The 19998-nt window shown below is 44.0% G+C and overlaps 2 long non-coding RNA genes across 2 annotated transcripts; both read left to right on the plus strand.

The window, feature by feature from the left end:
- The first annotated feature begins 212 nt into the window (after positions 1-212).
- On the plus strand, positions 213-3206 carry LOC311519081. Its single transcript, XR_014711192.1, has 3 exons — positions 213-316; positions 2038-2165; positions 3075-3206. It is a non-coding gene; the product is annotated as an uncharacterized lncRNA (long non-coding RNA).
- A 13042-nt stretch (positions 3207-16248) lies between these two features.
- LOC311518709 lies at positions 16249-19275 on the plus strand. The gene is made up of 3 exons (XR_014711089.1): positions 16249-16352; positions 18074-18201; positions 19111-19275. It is a non-coding gene; the product is annotated as an uncharacterized lncRNA (long non-coding RNA).
- Positions 19276-19998: the final 723 nt, after the last annotated feature.

Genomic DNA, 19998 nt, shown 5'->3' on the forward strand with positions numbered 1-19998 from the left:
TCCTGAAGGCAGGGACCTGTCAATTGTATTTCCCTGAAATCCTCCAGGAAATTTTATGGTGCTGTACAGATAAATATCTTCATAATTAACAGATTGCAGCACACACCTTGTAAATGTCACTTGTATCAAAAATGGTTGCAACAGATCAGCATGTCACAATCCCCAGCACCCTATAAATGGACAGAGTGTCCCTCTCCTGTCTGTCTGAGAGTCTCTTCTCCCAAGTGACATTCAGCTCCCGGCCAAACTACAGCCATGAAGATACTTTACCTTCTTTTTGCCCTCTTCTTCTTGGTGGCTCAAAGTAGTGCACAAGGTAAGGTTTTAATGAAATGTCGGGAGACTAGAGAAGGATATTTGTGAGCATGTACTAAGTTTACCTAAAACTTTGTGTCATTTTTTTTCCAAATTGTTTTCGAAAGAGATGCAGGGCTTGCCTGGCTTACATCAGACACGTGAAATGTGGCTGTGAAATAGTGTTGCAGTCAAAAAAGTGCCTTTGCTGTGTCCATGAAAATCCATTCAGATGTGCTGGAACTGTGACCTGGAAAACTATCCCCACATTCTATCTAGTGGGGTTCCTTTGGGTTTGGTTCTTGGTCCTCCAGTATATATCATTTGTATCAGTGACGTGGAAGAAAACATAAACTCTCGGCTAAAGTTTTCAGATGACATAGAAATTGGGGGAGTGGTAAATATTGAAGAAGACAGAGCACTGACACCGAGTGATGTGGATCACTTGGTAAATGGGGTGCAAGCCAACCATATGCATTTTAATGAGGCTTCATATAAATGTCCACATCAAAGAACAAAGAGGGTAGGCTTTACTTGCAGCATGAGGGCCTCTATCCTTGGAAGCTGTGACTTGAAAAAGGATGTTGGGGAAAATGCTGGATAATGAGTTGAACAGGAGTTCCCAGTTTGACGCTCTGGCTAACGGGGCAAATGGGAACTTTGGTTGCATAAACAGGGGAATCTCAAGTAGGAGTAGAGAGGGTATTTTACCTCTGTATTAGGCACAGGGGTGATCACTGATGGGACACTTTGTCTCATTCTGGTGTCCACAAGTAAAGAAGGATGCATGTGGACACTACCTAAAGGATATATTGGTTGCAATGCTCTCAATCAAAATTAGCCCAGCCACGCATCCACCATTTTAGTTACCTTCCACAAACTTCCCCTTTCATTCCCTCCCCCAACCAAGGTAGCCCTGAGGCCAAGAAAAACTGAACATCTGTGTGGGACACGTTCAAGATGTGTCCTCTTCCTCTTGCCAAACCAGATGAAAATACGGCTTGTTTCACAGGATGAGGAACCAGGCTGGGAACCAGGACACCATGAATAAGATTCTAACTTCTTCTGCTCACGAGTGTTAATGAGTCAGAGCTTTCATATCCCTTATTATTAATTGATGTCTCTCACTCCAATGGGAGAGTACACAGTCTGGGACTAAAACCCTCATCTTTAGGGTGGCAGGTCATTGTCTCAATGCCTTAGCGACACTGTCCCCCAGACCTAAGCTGTCATACTTTTTGTGCTTGGCTTCAATAGTGGAGATGCCACTATGTCAGCTTAAAGCAGGTTCTGCAGAAATGACAATGCGTCTGTATTATTTATTTATTTAATGATTGAGTAACCACCTAGGAGCCCAGTCATGGACTGGTATCCCATTGTGCAAGGCTCTATGCTAATAATCAGCAGAGACACATTCCCGGCACCAAAGAATTTACTGAGAAGGACACCCATGCTCCATTTTAATGCTCTGCAGTGTGCAGCCAAGAAGCCAGTGCATCTGGTTCATGAATTCACTCTGTTCTCTTCTTAAGGGCAGCCACTGAATGTGCAGAGAACGACAGCCATTTAAGTAGTGTTACAGATCTAGTAAAATGGTGTACAGGAGGATAATTGGGCTGATGTGTCGAGGTCTCAGTGAATGAGAAATTCACTGAATGCAAAACGCTCATCATAGCAATCACAATTCTTTTATCCTGCTGTGTGAATGAAAGTCAAGACTCCTTTTTTATTATTTTTCTGCAGATTCTGACAGTCGTGTCTCTAGCACTTACAGATGTTTTCGTCGTAAGGGTGGATGCTACTATTCCCGATGTCCTTGGGGGATGAAGCGTATGGGAAGCTGCGGTAGATTTGCTTGCTGTGTATTTCGGGTAAGTTCAGATTCTACTAGGGAATCGTTTGTGGGTGAATAGAATAGAACAGTGAATAGAACTGTTTGTTTCTCTCCTTTATATGTGTGAGCTGTCTAATGCGCTTGGAGGCTTTGCACACAAAGTACAGCCCAGAGGCAGGGGACAAAGGAGGCTCCTCTGGCTACCCTGATTCTAGACTGTCTGGGGGCTGGATTGACCCTTGTTGACTTCTCTTACTTGCAGATGCTTTACTCTGCTGCCTGTGGCCAGTCCTGTAGTAACCTCAGAATGTTCAGTGCTCTAGAGATTGCCCTTCTGCAAACCTGATAGCCCCTAGCACCATGTCCAGCACTCCGCCAAGACAGAGTTAGCAAGGAGGACAGCAAAGGACCACTTATCTCAGCCATGTCTTGCTCGAACATTGGGATAACTCTCCTCCAACTGCTTTTACGGCCTCAATATGTCACCAGAGCATCATAATGCAGACGAGGGCTGCGGCCAGACTCATCACATATGCCTACATTATTGTTTTATTGAAGAAGAGAGAGTGGTCCCCTTCTAGGCCTTGGGACATATATAAATCTTGGAAAACCAAAGCGTACGACATTAGTTCATGAAACAGCTGTTTAAGCTACAGTTGAAACATGAAGGTTTCCACAGTAAAGTTAACTTGGGTGCAGGCTGGCCCTAGATCAAATGGTGCCCCAGGCAAGGAGCGTCTTTGATGCTCCCCCACAACTCATTTGTTGAAATTTTCAATACCTCATATTTTTTTGCATTTGTAGCCCATTTGAAGACTTTGATCCATGGTTTGCATGCATGATTTATCCCTGTCATATAAGATAATAACTGTATCATGATATATCTTTACTGGACGTGATATATCTTGACTTTAGCAAACGTTCTTTCAATTTCCCTTTTTTGCAGCAGTGCTCCTGAGTGATGGCATCATAGATTGTCAATGCAGGACCCCTGGGAATCTGGAAGATGACGCCTTGCTTCTAAAATCCACGGGGGAGCATTTGTATTCCCCATAATAGCTTGTTCTTGTCCTTTTAATAAAAGTACCTGGCTGCGGTGGTGTATTGCAAACACGTGTGAGAGTGTTTTGATTGGTGCCCGGGGGCTGTTTTGCTGTTTCTTTTCCATAAAAATCCCTTACATTTTCCTTTTTAAACTTAGAAATATATATAAAAAACAAGGCCCTTATCATTTATTAAATCCACTTCGGGGTGTTCCTAGACTAGGGAAAATATATATTTGCATGTTTCAGTGAGTGCCTATGAATAAATTCTTTCCTGTTCCTTATCCCATTCTGTTTGGCTTATGTTATTGTCAGAGGAGTTGGGGCCAGTCACAGTTTACCACCCACCTTGGTACCCGCACAACACGTCGATCCTCCTTCTGTTCCCCTCTGCTCTCAAACTGTCCCACCGCCAGGTCCTCTTTCCTTGTTCCAGAGCTTCCAGACATGGCTATGTGCAGCAGGTTCTCTTGCAAGAATGGAAATTATTGCAGAAAGCCTCCATATATGTAAATGTGCAAGGGGGGGCCCCAAAAGCTCTGAGAGATTCCCCAAAACAAGACCATATTAAGGAGAACAGAGGAAAGCAGGCTAGGCTGCTTTAAAAGAGCTGAGGCCTTAAGTCTAAGGGGTACCTGATTCCTATCGATAATTAATTAGATGGGGAACAAATTGTTGTATCATCCAGGCAAGGTACTAACAAGCTTCAATAGGTCTTTATTTTCAAAGTGGAAACCTCTTAACCGAGGTGCTGCTGCACCCTCTGTAGCTTTCTTCCAGACTCTCAACTCCTGCCCGCTCCATCCTGTTTCCTGTCCTTTCAGACTCCCAACAGCCAGTGCTCCCAATTCTAATAATTACAAGCAACATCTAAACACCCTATTCCCTCCTCTCTTAAGAAACTCTCCCAATTAAAATAAACATTATTGTTCTAACCACAGGAACAAATATGAAACAAGACACTGTACTGTTGGCAGAAATATTGCACTGAAAACACTGTAGATACTACATAACATAGTCTCTAGTCCAGACAGGTGGTCGTCTGGGTCTGACAGGTCGTCTCTCAAGCCCTGGTTCCAGTGCAATGTCTTGTTGTGTTGGTACTACGGTGAAGTCATCCAATGCAGACTGGGTGTTGGCATCCTCTTTTCTTGGTGCATAGGCAGGTGCAAGATAAGAAGCATTCCATACCCACCCATCAGAAAGTCGATAGGTGTAAGGTCCCGTCTTCTCAATGATGTTAAGAGGAGCTTTGAATTTATGGTTCCCTTTGCGTAATATTCCAGGTTTTCGTATTCTAACGAAGGAACCACACTCAAACTTTGGTTCCTTAGCCCCCCGCTGCTTGTCTGTGAAAGCCTTAGACTTTGCTTGGTTCTGTTCAACTGTTTTTCTCACATCATCCTCATTTGGGGCATCAGGTCGTGCCTTTCAAAAACCAGCAATATTCAATTGAGTATTCATCTGTTTCCCATGCAGTAACTGTTCGGGTGATCTTTGCATTGTGGCATGTTGTGTAGCCCGGTATGTTTGCAAGAAATCAGTATTGAAGGGTATCCACAATCGCCCTTCCAGTTTAGCTGTTCGCAAACTCTCTTTCAAACTTCTATTAAACTGTTCGATTTCCCCATTGGCTGGAGGGTAATATAGGGATGACCTTGGATGTAAAATGTTCCTCTGTGCTGGAAAAGTTTCAAACCCCAGAGAAGTAAATTGACTACTATTTATCTGAAACCAGTTCTTTGGGGTTACCTTCCCTGCTATAAACTGAAAAGAGGAACTTAATGACTGTAGCAGAAGAGATTTGCCATGTAAACGCTACCTCAGGCCATTTACTGAAATAGTTTATAAAAGTGATGGCATAAGGGCAGTCAGTTGGAGTAGTATCAAAGGGTCCTACAATGTCAATCGCCACTTTTTCCCATGCAGATTCAGGAAGAGGAACAGGCTGTAATGGAGAGGAACATGTCACTGCTGTCTTATCATGTATTTGGCAAGTGACACAGGATTTTATGAGTGCTTCAGTTTAAGAGTCCATCCCTGGCCACCAATACAGATCCCTTAGCCATTGTTTGGTTCGGACAATTCCTTCACGAGTATTGTGTGCCAGGTATATGAGTTTTGACTGTAATTCTTCCGGCACAAGGAGCTGGTGTGTACCTCGTAGCACATAGCCATCAAACAAAGAAAGTTCATCCCCACCTCTAAAATAAGGCAGCAAAACTGGGTCAAGTTTTTAGGGTGACTGGGTCATCTCTTTGTCAGAAATTCGTATAATTTTTGTTGAATTGGACACGCTGAACAAGCAGCTTGAAATTGTTCCCTTGTAACTGCCGTGAGAGTGTTTGTAATAAGCGCAACCACTACATCCTCATCCTCCGGTCGACCATCTGGTGAAGGCAAAGGCAGGTAAGAAAGGCAATCAGCGACCACATTTTGGTTTCCAGGCTTATATTCCAGTTCATAATTGAAAGAGAGTAGTCTTGCAGACCATAGAGCAATACGGTATCCTGCTCTTCTCAGTCCTTTCGTGATGAGCAATGTCATCAAAGATTTTGCATACCAGGAGATAAGACCCAAGAAGGAACGTAAGGTTTGCAAATCTGTTGGAAGAGGAGCATTTGAAATTGCCAGGATATGATCTGGATCAGGTTTTAGTCCAGCCTGTGAAATCGTATGCCCCAGAAAGGAGAGTTCCGTTTGTCTCAGTTTGCATTTGGACCTATTGAGCTGGACCCTCCTGTGCTGATGCAGTTTAGCACAGACTGAAGGTTATTGTCATGCTCCTCCGAAGTTTTTCCAAACACGATAATATCATCCAAATAGCACTGAACTCCATGTTAATTCTTCAGAATCAATGACATCATTTTTTGAAAGGCACTTGCGGCAGATGCAAGACCGCATGGAACACGTTTAAAACGAAATAATCCCTGATGTGTAATAAATGCTGTGAGGTCTCAGCTCTCTTCATGCAACATAACCTGGTGGTTTGCGCTCTGCAAATCAAGAGTAGAAAACATCTTTGCTCCACAGTGTTCTGCAAATACTTCTTCTATGTGAGGAAGAGGATGGCTGTCAATCACAATAGCTTTATTTGACTCCTTTAAGTCCACACAAAGGTGAATGCCTCCACCCTTCTTTTGCGTCACTACCATAGGTGAAACCCATTCCGAGGAGTCGATCTCTTCAATAATGTCCTTTTGAACAAGTTTTCTAAGTTCCTCTGAAACAGCTTCCCTGACTGAAAATGGTAAGCACCTTAAATTCTGTCATACAGGCACCACATTATTCTGCATTTTAATTTTATGCAGAAACCCATAAGCACAGCCGAGTTTCTCCTCAGCCTGGTGTTGGGTCCCAGCTGAAACTGCTGTGTGTAGCGCAATGGTGCTTTGCTGAGGAAGATCAATTTGTCCATTAATTACCCTGAGATTTATAGCAGCCAATAAATCTCTGCCAAGGATAGGACAATGTAGAAATCTGGGGACAATGTAGAACTCTGCAGTTACATAGCAATCACCAAAAGTAACTCTTACTGGCAGGCAGCCATGTACTGGAATATGCTTTTTCAAATAGCACACCGCGTGAAGTTTGGGTTCCGTAAGAGGCACATCTTTAAAGTAATGCAGATAGATGGAATCAGGTAGTATAGATACTGCTGAGCCAGAGTCCAACATTAGCTGAATAGAGTGTGGTTTGCCTGACGGTATGGCGGAAACGTTAACAGTGCACTTTATCTGTTCTGGAATATGTGCAGTAGTGATTTTGTCCATGCTCATCTGGTATTGTCACTGCATGTACCTGTTGATTGAACTGGCTACTGTGACATACTTTAGCAAAATCTCTAATCTTTTTGCAATGATCGCACTGAGCTACTTTTGCCGGACATCCTATGTAGCTTGCAAGGTGTTGTGGGGATCCACAGCGAAAGCATGCTTTTACTGTATTTTGAATGTGCTGATTCGGTGGTTTTTCATTAGTTTTCCTCTTGCAGTTGTGTGCCTGCAGTGATAGTGAACTTTTCTGCAAAGGAGTCACAGCCTGGACTGTGCCTCCTGTCTCCATGCTGTCATAAATATAAAGAGAAGGGTAACCACCTTTCTGTATACAGTGCTATAAAATCCCTCCTGGCCAGAGGCAACATTCTTTCACCTGCAAACGGTTAAGAAGATAAGATAACCTCGCTGGCACCTGACCCAAAATGGCCAACGAGGGGACAAGATTCTTTCAAATCTGGAGGGGGGGGACAAAGGCTTTTGTTTGTCTGTGTGATACCTTTGCCGGGAACAGGTCAAGGATGCAAGCCTTCCTACTGCTGTAAAGTTTGTAAGTAATCTAGCTCCAAAATGCATTACATTTTCTTTTGTTTTTTGGCTTGTACAACTCGCTGTGCTGGAGGGAATGTGTATTCCTCTTTTTCTGTCTTTTTGAAACATAAGGTTTTGCCTAGAGGGATTCTCTATGTTTTGAATCTGATTACTCTGTAAAGTATTTACCATCCTGATTTTACAGAGGTGATTCATTTACCTTTTCTTTAAATAAAATTCTTCTTTTAAAAACCTGATTGATTTTTTCATTCTTCTTAAGATCCAAGGTTTGGGTCTGTGTTCACCTGTACCAATTGGTGAGGATATTCTTATCAAGCCTTCCGCAGGAAAGGGGATGTAGGGCTTGGGGCGGGGATATTTTGGGGGAAGACGTCTCCAAGTGGTCTCTTTCCCTGTTCTTTGTTTAAATCGCTTGGTGGTGGCAGCATACTGTTCAAGGACAAGGCAAAGTTTGTACCTTGGGAAAGTTTTTAACCTAAGCTGGTAAGAATAAGCTTAGGGGGCTCTTTCATGCAGGTCCCCACATCTTCACCCTAGAGTTCAGAGTGGGGAAGGAACCTTGACATGGTGGCAGAGCAGTGGGATCATTTGGAACCAGAGATCATTTGGAACCAGAAGCAAAGCAGGATTTTGAACAAGAAGTACAATCCACAAGTGGGAGCAACTATGTCCACAGTTCGATGAATCCAGTGATATTGCTGAATATTTACTCACCTTTGAGAGACTGTGCACACTCCATAAAATTCCTGACACTCACAAGATCCAGACAGAGCCAGTTCCAGAACCGGAACCGGCGGAACAACCAGCACCAGAACCATTGCCAGCACTGAATCCAGTACTTGCAACCCCAACACCAGAGGGCCCCACCGAACCTGCACTGGCAGCAGCAGATAACCCTACACAAGAGGCTCAGCCGGAGCCTGAACCCCAACATAGTGCACCAGCGGAGAGCCGTTCACAGTCAAGGGAAACAGCCCCATCGCCTGCATCACTTCCAGAGGGACCAAGCCTATGTCTACAATCCAATGAGGAGCTGATGTCTCTAGCATCAAGGGAATGGTTCCAGACCAAACAGGAAACAGGTGAAAGCCTCCAGAGAGCTTAGACTGCAGCACGGAACAACCCACCACCTCTCAGTTCTTCTAATCAATCCAGGTTTGTTGTCGAAAGAGGACTTTTATACAAAGAAACTCTTTCTGGTGGACAAAACAAAAAGAAAACAAAAAGAAAGAAAATACATCTGGAACTTAAGCTATTGCTAGATTTTAAAAGAGCAAATATAATATTTAAGCATCAAGAATGGTTTTCATGAGGTCCTGCTTTACGGCTACAAGCAAAACAAGAGCGTTTGGTGGTTAGCACAGAGGAGTCCACAAGCCAATAAGAAATAAAAGAAATAACCCTAATCGTGTCTTCCTAGACGTTCTCTGATCGACTTACGTATCTGGGGTTTCAGATAAGTAATTCCTAGGTATGATTTGATGATTTTTCATACCTGGTTTACCTTCTTACAGTATTGCTGCTCTGTGTCTCCTCTCTCTGCAGAAAAGGAAGGGGGGTAATTCCCTCAAGAGTCTAAGAGATTCTTTTGTTGCTGCCTAGGCCAGCATCCTTTGTTCTTGTGAGGCTGGGCTGGGTTTGCCCCAGATAAGGTGTGAACTGCTGTCCCAGTTCTGTGCAGGCAGCCGGCACAGCAGACCTCGAATGAACCGCCCAAAGACCACATGCTCCGTTAAGGTACGAAGGCACTAAGTCAGGTTTATTGCCAACAAAGCACAATCCTAGCTCCCCGGATCAATATCTACAGTTACACTAGCACATGTATGCCCGTGACAATGGAGCAGCTCAGTCATTGGCAGGACTTTCCACGGTCCCCTAGGCTGGCCAAAGACACTCCCTTTGAGATGCCATTTTATACACCAATACAAACAAGTTACATATTGCCCCTCTGATGTGGTTAGTTACTTCACCATGATGTGGTTTTTTGCAATACCATCCCCATTCTCGCCCAGTTATGTGGTCTTAAATGCAGGCAGGGCCTGATTTCTGCTAACTTTGTTTCTTTGCTTTATACCAGCAAAGTTTGACCACTACTTTAGTTCAGGCCTCAGGCCTTGCACCGGGCTTCTGATACAGGGACTTACATCTCACGCTTTCTTTCTTCTACAAATGGTAAGACTCCATTGACTTTATTAGGCTTTGGATGAGGGCCCTATTGCAGAAAGGAATTCCAGGAATCAGGTCTACGTGGGGAGAAGCTTGGCTGCAAGGTGTGTCTTTGCTTTGAATAAACGGGATCAAAATGTTATGTATATTCCTGCTGTTTTCCTCTTTTTTGCATCCAAACCAGGGGAAGGAGGGAACTCACTGGAAATAGGGGTGTGGAGGTTAAGGGAGTATGGAGGGGAACTACTGAGACTAGGGAGAATCAGCTAGCTCGAGGGTGGAAAATGGGGTCTTGGTGGTTCCTACCTGATCCCTGGCTTGATCCCAGGCATTCCCACGGCCACTCCACCCCTCCAACTCCTCCCATTATCTCCATGGTACCCAACCTTCTGCACATGTGTGAGTTTACACGGGGACAGAGCCTACACAGGATTTCCATTGTGGGGAGTTAACTCCCCTGCCATCCCCCAAAGTACCGCCACCTGTGTGCAAACCCAATACAGAATGGTGTCAGAGCCTTAGACATAGAAAATAATTATATTGAAAATCCTGTCAAGAGTGTAGTTTGTTTTTTTTCTGTAAAGAAAGAGAGAGAGCGAGAGCGAGAGAGAGAGAGAGAGAGAGAGAGATAGTTAGGACAGCACGAGTAATAAGGAAGAATTTAAAACTCTTTGTTTATTGGGGGTTTTTTATTATTAACATTTTGTTCAAATGATTTGTAGGCAGTTCAGAGAAAAATTTTACTTCTTAAAGATTCAACAGTCCCTCACCCATCGGTACAGGGTTGAGAAACCTCACAGACATTTCTCTGGAACCTCCAAAGAGCCTTCCAGCAAAAGAGGGAGGATGAGTCTTGACTTTCCTCATATTTCTAAGGCATAGAACAGAAGGAAAAACCACAACATCCATACACCCAAACCCACCCCAAACCCCCACTTTAAAAAATATTCCACTTCTGGTATTCTCCTAACTGTAAAGAGACAGACAAGACCACAGGCCCAATGCTATGTTCTCCTCTACAATTAACCTGCACTAACCTGAGTTAAATATCTACAGTGTGTTAGAAAATGTCTGACCTTGTGTATAAAGAAGAAATGACATGTCCTACTACTAAAGAAAGGGGATTCCTTTTTTTCAGAAGATATAGGAGGCTTTAGTCTCTAAGGGGAACTGACCAGACTTCTGAGATAATGGGAGGAGGAGTGGGCCACCAGCCACCCTCTGGAAAGTCAGCCGAGCAATGGGCCATCTCCTCAAGATGCTGGGGGGTAAGGGTGGGAGGTGGACGGGCCTCCCAAGAGCAGAGCACAAAACAAGGGGGTGCATTTCTTATTTTATCTGGAGCAGTTCATCCATTCCCACCTTGTTGAAACAAATCTTTAATGGCCCACAGCTGGGCAGATAATTACCAGCACCAGGGAAGATTTGGGTGCGATATCCTTAATGCACAATCATTTATTGAGTAAGAAACACACAAGCAGTGAAAGTTATATAATACACAGCTCCTTAATAAGCCTTAATTGCCCAAGCATAAACCCTCAGGAACTATGTTAGCTTTATACACTATCCTGATCGGCAAACAAAGCAGGTATAGCTACCAGTTCTAGATGGGGACTTCTTTTCTTCTCTTATTTCCCCTCTAAGGTACTTGGTCTGTTAAATGTTCCCCAAAGAAGCTTCTAGATTACCCTGAGGCCCTCTGGTTCAAAAGTCCCACAATAGTCCCTCGGAGCAGGGTATTGGTTACCCCGAGGCCTTCTGTCTCACAGCATCATGGACCTCTTCAGTTCCTTGGGGAACTAACTGGCAATCTTCACACTAACATATAGATCTAATTTAGATCAAATTTAGGACAAGTCTTTATTTTTGTACAAAATGGAATATGGTGGCAGTGGTAGTCATGGTAACAACATCCTACCATCTTGTGATGTCCTACCAGTACCGAACTAGGTTCACATTGTTCACACTCAGTTTGGACTGGTTTCCTCCACACGCTTGCAAGGGAGAAGACCAGCTACACAGCAGTTGCTTATGTACCTGTTGTAGGTGTCAAACCGCACAAGGCCACAGTCTATACTACAACCGTTCACTGAGCATTTCTTGTGTTGCTCTTGGTGCTGTGGAAGTAATCCTACCAAATTGCAGCCTCTCCCAAACAGAGTGGGTGCAAGGAGCCACCAAATTCATATTCCTCATGTCCCAGCTTATTATTGCATAGGGCAGCTTAACTTCTGTTTCCAGAAAGATAATGGAGCAAATCATTCAGCAATGAATTTGCAAACATCTTGAAGATAATAAGGTGATAAGGAACAGTCAGCATGGATTTGTCAAGAACAAATCCTGTCAAACCAACCTGACAGCTTTCTTTGACAAGGTAACAAGCTTTATGGATAGGGGGAAGCGGTAGACGTGGCATATCTTGACTTTAGGAAAGCTTTTGACACTATCTTGTGTGACCTTCTCAGAAAGAAACTAGGGAAATACAACCTAGATAGAGCTACTAGGAGGTGGGTGCGTAACTATTTGGAAAACCATTCCCAGAGAGTAGTTATCAGTGGTTCACAGTCATGCTGGAAGGAATAGTGAGCGGCGTCCCACAGGAATCGGTTCTGGATCCGGTTCTGTTCAAGATCTGTATCAGTGATTTAGAGAATGGCATGGAGAGTACACTTAAAAAGTTTGCGGATGATACCAAGCTGGGAGGGGTTGCAAGTGCTTTGGAGGATAGGATTATAATTCATTATGATCTGGACAAACTGGAGAAATTATCTGAAGTAAATAGGATGAAATTCAATAAGGACAAATGCAAAATACGCCACTTAGGAAGGAACAATCAGTTGCACACATAAAAAATGGGGAATGACTGCGGGAAAGGAGTACTGCAGAAAGGGATCTGGGGGAAGATAGTGGAACACAACCTAAATATGAGTCAACAGTGCAACACTGTTCCAAAAAAAGCAATCATAGAATCATAGAATATCAGGGTTGGAAGGGACCTCAGGAGGTCATCTAGTCCAACCCTCTGCTCAAAGCAGGACCAATCTCCAATTAAATCATCCCAGCCAGGGCTTTGTCAAGCCTAACCTTAAAAAATTTTAAGGAAGGAGATTCCACCACCTCCCTAGGCAACGCATTCCAGCGTTTCACCACCCTCCTAGTGAAAAGGTTTTTCCTAATATCCAACCTAAACCTCCCCCACTGCAACTTGAGACCATTACTCCTTGTCCTGTCCTCTTCCACCACTGAGAATAGTCTAGAACCATCCTCTCTGGAACCACCTCTCAGGTAGTTGAAAGCAGCTATCAAATCCCCCCTCGTTCTTCTCTTCCGCAGACTAAACAATCCCAGTTCCCTCAGCCTCTCCTCATAAGTCATGTGTTCCAGACCCCTAATCATTTTTGTTGCCCTTCGCTGGACTCTCTCCAATTTATCCACATCCTCCTTGTAGTGTGGGGCCCAAAACTGGACACAGTACTCCACATGAGGCCTCACCAATGTCGAATAGAGGGGGACCATCACGTCCCTAGATCTGCTCGCTATGCCCCAGAATGACACGAATCGTCATTCTGGGCTGTATTTGCAGGAGTGTTGTAAGTAAGACACAAAAAGTAACTCTTCGACTCCACTCTGCGCTGATTCGGCCTCAGTTGGAATATTGTGTCCAGTTCTGGGCACCACATTTCAGGAAAGATGTGGACAAATTGGAGACAGTCCAGAGAAAAGCTATAAAAATGATATGATGTGATATGATATAACAATTTTCAAGTACATAATTGTTATTAGAAGGAGGAGGGAGAAGAATTGTTCTTCTTAACCTCTGAGGCTAGGACAAGAAGCAATGGGCTTAAATTGCAGCGAGGGAGGCTTCGGCTGGACATTAGGAAAGCTTCCTAACTCTCAGGGTGGTTAGGCACTGGAATAAACTTCCTAGGGAGGTTGCGGAATCTCCCTCATTGGAGATTTTTAAGAGCAGGTTACACAAGCACCTGTCAGGGATGGTCTCGATAATATTTAGTCCTGCCATGAGTGCAGGGGACTGGATTAGATGACCTCTCAAGGTCCCTTCCAGTCCTAGGATTCTGTGTCTGCAGTGACACTGCTTGGTGCAATAATATGGGCCAGGGGGCTCTTATCCATTCTGATATGGGACCAGATAGATACAGGCATACTGGTATGGGGTAGAGGACCGGGGAGGGGCAGGGGGGAGAGAGAACTGGTAAGATCTAGACAGGACATCTACTATGGAAGAGTTTAAAACTAGTTGTTTATTTGTTTATATAATTAACAAGTGTTTCATTCAAATGCTTCAAATGCATCTGTTCCTCAGAAGATACTGGTAGTTTCAATCTGTAAGAGGGGTGGCCAAACCTCTAGAATGATGGGAGAGGAGGAGTGGGCCACCAACCACACTCCAAAAAGTCATTAGGGTGCTGGGCCATCTCCACAAGATGCTGATGGGGAGAGATCAGAGATGGATGGGCCTCCCCTCTGTAACAGAGCACCGGTAAGGGGAAAGGGTGAAGCTATTCAGAGGAAGGTTGCATTCTGAGGGGTCTTCAGAAGAGGACATTTGATGGGCCACAAAGAGAATATTGATCACCCCAAATCCTCCTGACATATGGAGATTTGGATGCAGGGTGCGTAGGCGCCACTGAGTACATGAATCTTCCTCAAACTTCCGCAAAGGAGGAACTGGTTTCTTCCAGTTTCCAGTTGGTTGTGAAGAGAGGCCAAGGTGGAGTTTGTTGGCAGGGGAAGGGGAAGAGGAGGAGGTGTTTGTTATTTTTTGTGCGGGGAGTGATCATTATTTTATGTTGACTAATTTTGCCCATCCCTACCTCTGACAGCCACATCCCGTAGCCTCTCTCAAAGCCAGGTGTGGTCATCAGTGTGGCAGCCAGTGCCAATTAAGGGCAGATGTGTGGTTTCCAGTCAGCAGCTGAAGGGGACCCAATGGAGCATCTGCCCCTGTGGGGAAAGTGTGGTGTACTGAAAACTGCATTAAAATTGTAAACTAAAACTTTAAACAAAAACTCAAGGTTTTGTCCTGGTCCGCTTGCAGCCAAAGGGACTTTGCAGGGAAGCATGCCCTCTAGGCTCACCAGAGTCATTCAGCAGCCAGACAGCCTAGAACAGGATGTGATTAATTGTGCCTCTCTAGTTTAGGAAGAAGCCTGCTCTCTCTCTCGCTCTCTCTCACTCTCTCTCTCTCATTACGTTTTGGGGGTTGTGTGTGAATCGTTCTGAATTCTAAGAAATGAAGAAGTGTAATGTTGCAACTTTCCAGAAAGAGTATTTTTATTCTATATAACTTCTCTGTGTGTATGGCATGGAAATAACAAGGAAAGAAGGGAGTGAGTTGGCCAGACAAGCTGATGTGACCACTCCTTGTGACCCCTCTGGGCAGGGAAACATCTCGGATCCCTGTTCTGTGTCTGCGGAGAAAGTGGTAGGTGAGGAGACTAGCACCCTCCCCAGAGAGTGAACTGAAATAGAGGGCAATGACTGGGAGACTAAAGAGTCAGGTCTCTTGCAACTCCTCACCGCCCTGTGGATGTCACCCTCTTCCCCCACCGCTTGACTGCAGAACCCTACCTTCAACTTTTTATATCTATGCTTCCTGCTGAGTGGAAATGGGGAAAAGAGAAAGGTGATGATGGGGAGGGAGATTTTCAACGGTGTTGGGAAGATTCACAAGGGTTCATATATTGTCAGTTCTGGGCCCTGTGTAGAATGAATCCCCCAGAGAACGCTGAGGTGTCAAACTGCTCTAACGATCCCTTAGAAATGGTCCTAAATATTTTGACTCCAGTTTAAGCCCAACCATGTTTTGTTCCCTCCTCCCTAAACAATTTGACAAATCCTGAGAGGTGCTTAGCACTGGGGAATACCATTGGCTTTCCACTTGTTGGATACATCAACACTTTATGTCTGTACTTTAGACTGTTATCATTAAGATTGATACTTGTTATGGGGGATTCAAAAGGAAAACTCATGTTTTTCCTGCACCACTAATTTTCAAATTCCTCAGTTTAGATTTACAAGGGAAAAAACCCATAACCATACATTCCTGACACACAGTATTTTCAATGTGATCCACTTTATTTTTTACTTAAAAGAGAATTTTAACACTTTTTAATGGGTTTTGAAAAATGAAATTAGGAAAATTCCAAAATTCCAAATAAAATATTGAGGAAAACTGTACAAAACAACTACAAAAACCCACCCAGTTGCTTGCCAGGACTGTGTTTTTGAATTGTATTGTACACTAGGACCCTCATCTGACATCAAAGGGAGACTTTCCACTGACTTCAAAGGGCTTTAGACCAGGCAGTAGGTATTTCCGAGGTGTAAATATTCATATTGTAACTTCCTGAAGGCAGGGACCTGTCAATTGTATTTCCCTGAAATCCTCCAGGAAATTTTATGGTGCTGTACAGATAAATATCTTCATAATTAACAGATTGCAGCACACACCTTGTAAATGTCACTTGTATCAAAAATGGTTGCAACAGATCAGCATGTCACAATCCCCAGCACCCTATAAATGGACAGAGTGTCCCTCTCCTGTCTGTCTGAGAGTCTCTTCTCCCAAGTGACATTCAGCTCCCGGCCAAACTACAGCCATGAAGATACTTTACCTTCTTTTTGCCCTCTTCTTCTTGGTGGCTCAAAGTAGTGCACAAGGTAAGGTTTTAATGAAATGTCGGGAGACTAGAGAAGGATATTTGTGAGCATGTACTAAGTTTACCTAAAACTTTGTGTCATTTTTTTTCCAAATTGTTTTCGAAAGAGATGCAGGGCTTGCCTGGCTTACATCAGACACGTGAAATGTGGCTGTGAAATAGTGTTGCAGTCAAAAAAGTGCCTTTGCTGTGTCCATGAAAATCCATTCAGATGTGCTGGAACTGTGACCTGGAAAACTATCCCCACATTCTATCTAGTGGGGTTCCTTTGGGTTTGGTTCTTGGTCCTCCGGTATATATCATTTGTATCAGTGACGTGGAAGAAAACATAAACTCTCGGCTAAAGTTTTCAGATGACATAGAAATTGGGGGAGTGGTAAATATTGAAGAAGACAGAGCACTGACACCGAGTGATGTGGATCACTTGGTAAATGGGGTGCAAGCCAACCATATGCATTTTAATGAGGCTTCATATAAATGTCCACATCAAAGAACAAAGAGGGTAGGCTTTACTTGCAGCATGAGGGCCTCTATCCTTGGAAGCTGTGACTTGAAAAAGGATGTTGGGGAAAATGCTGGATAATGAGTTGAACAGGAGTTCCCAGTTTGACGCTCTGGCTAACGGGGCAAATGGGAACTTTGGTTGCATAAACAGGGGAATCTCAAGTAGGAGTAGAGAGGGTATTTTACCTCTGTATTAGGCACAGGGGTGATCACTGATGGGACACTTTGTTTCATTCTGGTGTCCACAAGTAAAGAAGGATGCATGTGGACACTACCTAAAGGATATATTGGTTGCAATGCTCTCAATCAAAATTAGCCCAGCCACGCAACCACCATTTTAGTTGCCTTCCACAAACTTCCCCTTTCATTCCCTCCCCCAACCAAGGTAGCCCGGAGGCCAAGAAAAACTGAACATCTGTGTGGGACACGTTCAAGATGTGTCCTCTTCCTCTTGCCAAACCAGATGAAAATACGGCTTGTTTCACAGGATGAGGAACCAGGCTGGGAACCAGGACACCATGAATAAGATTCTAACTTCTTCTGCTCACGAGTGTTAATGAGTCAGAGCTTTCATATCCCTTATTATTAATTGATGTCTCTCACTCCAATGGGAGAGTACACAGTCTGGGACTAAAACCCTCATCTTTAGGGTGGCAGGTCATTGTCTCAATGCCTTAGCGACACTGTCCCCCAGACCTAAGCTGTCATACTTTTTGTGCTTGGCTTCAATAGTGGAGATGCCACTATGTCAGCTTAAAGCAGGTTCTGCAGAAATGACAACGCGTCTGTATTATTTATTTATTTAATGATTGAGTAACCACCTAGGAGCCCAGTCATGGACTGGTATCCCATTGTGCAAGGCTCTATGCTAATAATCAGCAGAGACACATTCCCGGCACCAAAGAATTTACTGAGAAGGACACCCATGCTCCATTTTAATGCTCTGCAGTGTGCAGCCAAGAAGCCAGTGCATCTGGTTCATGAATTCACTCTGTTCTCTTCTTAAGGGCAGCCACTGAATGTGCAGAGAACGACAGCCATTTAAGTAGTGTTACAGATCTAGTAAAATGGTGTACAGGAGGATAATTGGGCTGATGTGTCGAGGTCTCAGTGAATGAGAAATTCACTGAATGCAAAACGCTCATCATAGCAATCACAATTCTTTTATCCTGCTGTGTGAATGAAAGTCAAGACTCCTTTTTTATTATTTTTCTGCAGATTCTGACAGTCGTGTCTCTAGCACTTACAGATGTTTTCGTCGTAAGGGTGGATGCTACTATTCCCGATGTCCTTGGGGGATGAAGCGTATGGGAAGCTGCGGTAGATTTGCTTGCTGTGTATTTCGGGTAAGTTCAGATTCTACTAGGGAATCGTTTGTGGGTGAATAGAATAGAACAGTGAATAGAACTGTTTGTTTCTCTCCTTTATATGTGTGAGCTGTCTAATGCGCTTGGAGGCTTTGCACACAAAGTACAGCCCAGAGGCAGGGGACAAAGGAGGCTCCTCTGGCTACCCTGATTCTAGACTGTCTGGGGGCTGGATTGACCCTTGTTGACTTCTCTTACTTGCAGATGCTTTACTCTGCTGCCTGTGGCCAGTCCTGTAGTAACCTCAGAATGTTCAGTGCTCTAGAGATTGCCCTTCTGCAAACCTGATAGCCCCTAGCACCATGTCCAGCACTCCGCCAAGACAGAGTTAGCAAGGAGGACAGCAAAGGACCACTTATCTCAGCCATGTCTTGCTCGAACATTGGGATAACTCTCCTCCAACTGCTTTTACGGCCTCAATATGTCACCAGAGCATCATAATGCAGACGAGGGCTGCGGCCAGACTCATCACATATGCCTACATTATTGTTTTATTGAAGAAGAGAGAGTGGTCCCCTTCTAGGCCTTGGGACATATATAAATCTTGGAAAACCAAAGCGTACGACATTAGTTCATGAAACAGCTGTTTAAGCTACAGTTGAAACATGAAGGTTTCCACAGTAAAGTTAACTTGGGTGCAGGCTGGCCCTAGATCAAATGGTGCCCCAGGCAAGGAGCGTCTTTGATGCTCCCCCACAACTCATTTGTTGAAATTTTCAATACCTCATATTTTTTTGCATTTGTAGCCCATTTGAAGACTTTGATCCATGGTTTGCATGCATGATTTATCCCTGTCATATAAGATAATAACTGTATCATGATATATCTTTACTGGACGTGATATATCTTGACTTTAGCAAACGTTCTTTCAATTTCCCTTTTTTGCAGCAGTGCTCCTGAGTGATGGCATCATAGATTGTCAATGCAGGACCCCTGGGAATCTGGAAGATGACGCCTTGCTTCTAAAATCCACGGGGGAGCATTTGTATTCCCCATAATAGCTTGTTCTTGTCCTTTTAATAAAAGTAACTGGCTGCGGTGGTGTATTGCAAACACGTGTGAGAGTGTTTTGATTGGTGCCCGGGGGCTGTTTTGCTGTTTCTTTTCCATAAAAATCCCTTACATTTTCCTTTTTAAACTTAGAAATATATATAAAAAACAAGGCCCTTATCATTTATTAAATCCACTTCGGGGTGTTCCTAGACTAGGGAAAATATATATTTGCATGTTTCAGTGAGTGCCTATGAATAAATTCTTTCCTGTTCCTTATCCCATTCTGTTTGGCTTATGTTATTGTCAGAGGAGTTGGGGCCAGTCACAGTTTACCACCCACCTTGGTACCCGCACAACACGTCGATCCTCCTTCTGTTCCCCTCTGCTCTCAAACTGTCCCACCGCCAGGTCCTCTTTCCTTGTTCCAGAGCTTCCAGACATGGCTATGTGCAGCAGGTTCTCTTGCAAGAATGGAAATTATTGCAGAAAGCCTCCATATATGTAAATGTGCAAGGGGGGGCCCCAAAAGCTCTGAGAGATTCCCCAAAACAAGACCATATTAAGGAGAACAGAGGAAAGCAGGCTAGGCTGCTTTAAAAGAGCTGAGGCCTTAAGTCTAAGGGGTACCTGATTCCTATCGATAATTAATTAGATGGGGAACAAATTGTTGTATCATCCAGGCAAGGTACTAACAAGCTTCAATAGGTCTTTATTTTCAAAGTGGAAACCTCTTAACCGAGGTGCTGCTGCACCCTCTGTAGCTTTCTTCCAGACTCTCAACTC

This window comes from Lepidochelys olivacea (genome assembly GCF_965140295.1).
Source record: "Lepidochelys olivacea isolate rLepOli2 genome assembly, chromosome: 3".
NCBI classification, from domain to species: domain Eukaryota; kingdom Metazoa; phylum Chordata; order Testudines; family Cheloniidae; genus Lepidochelys; species Lepidochelys olivacea.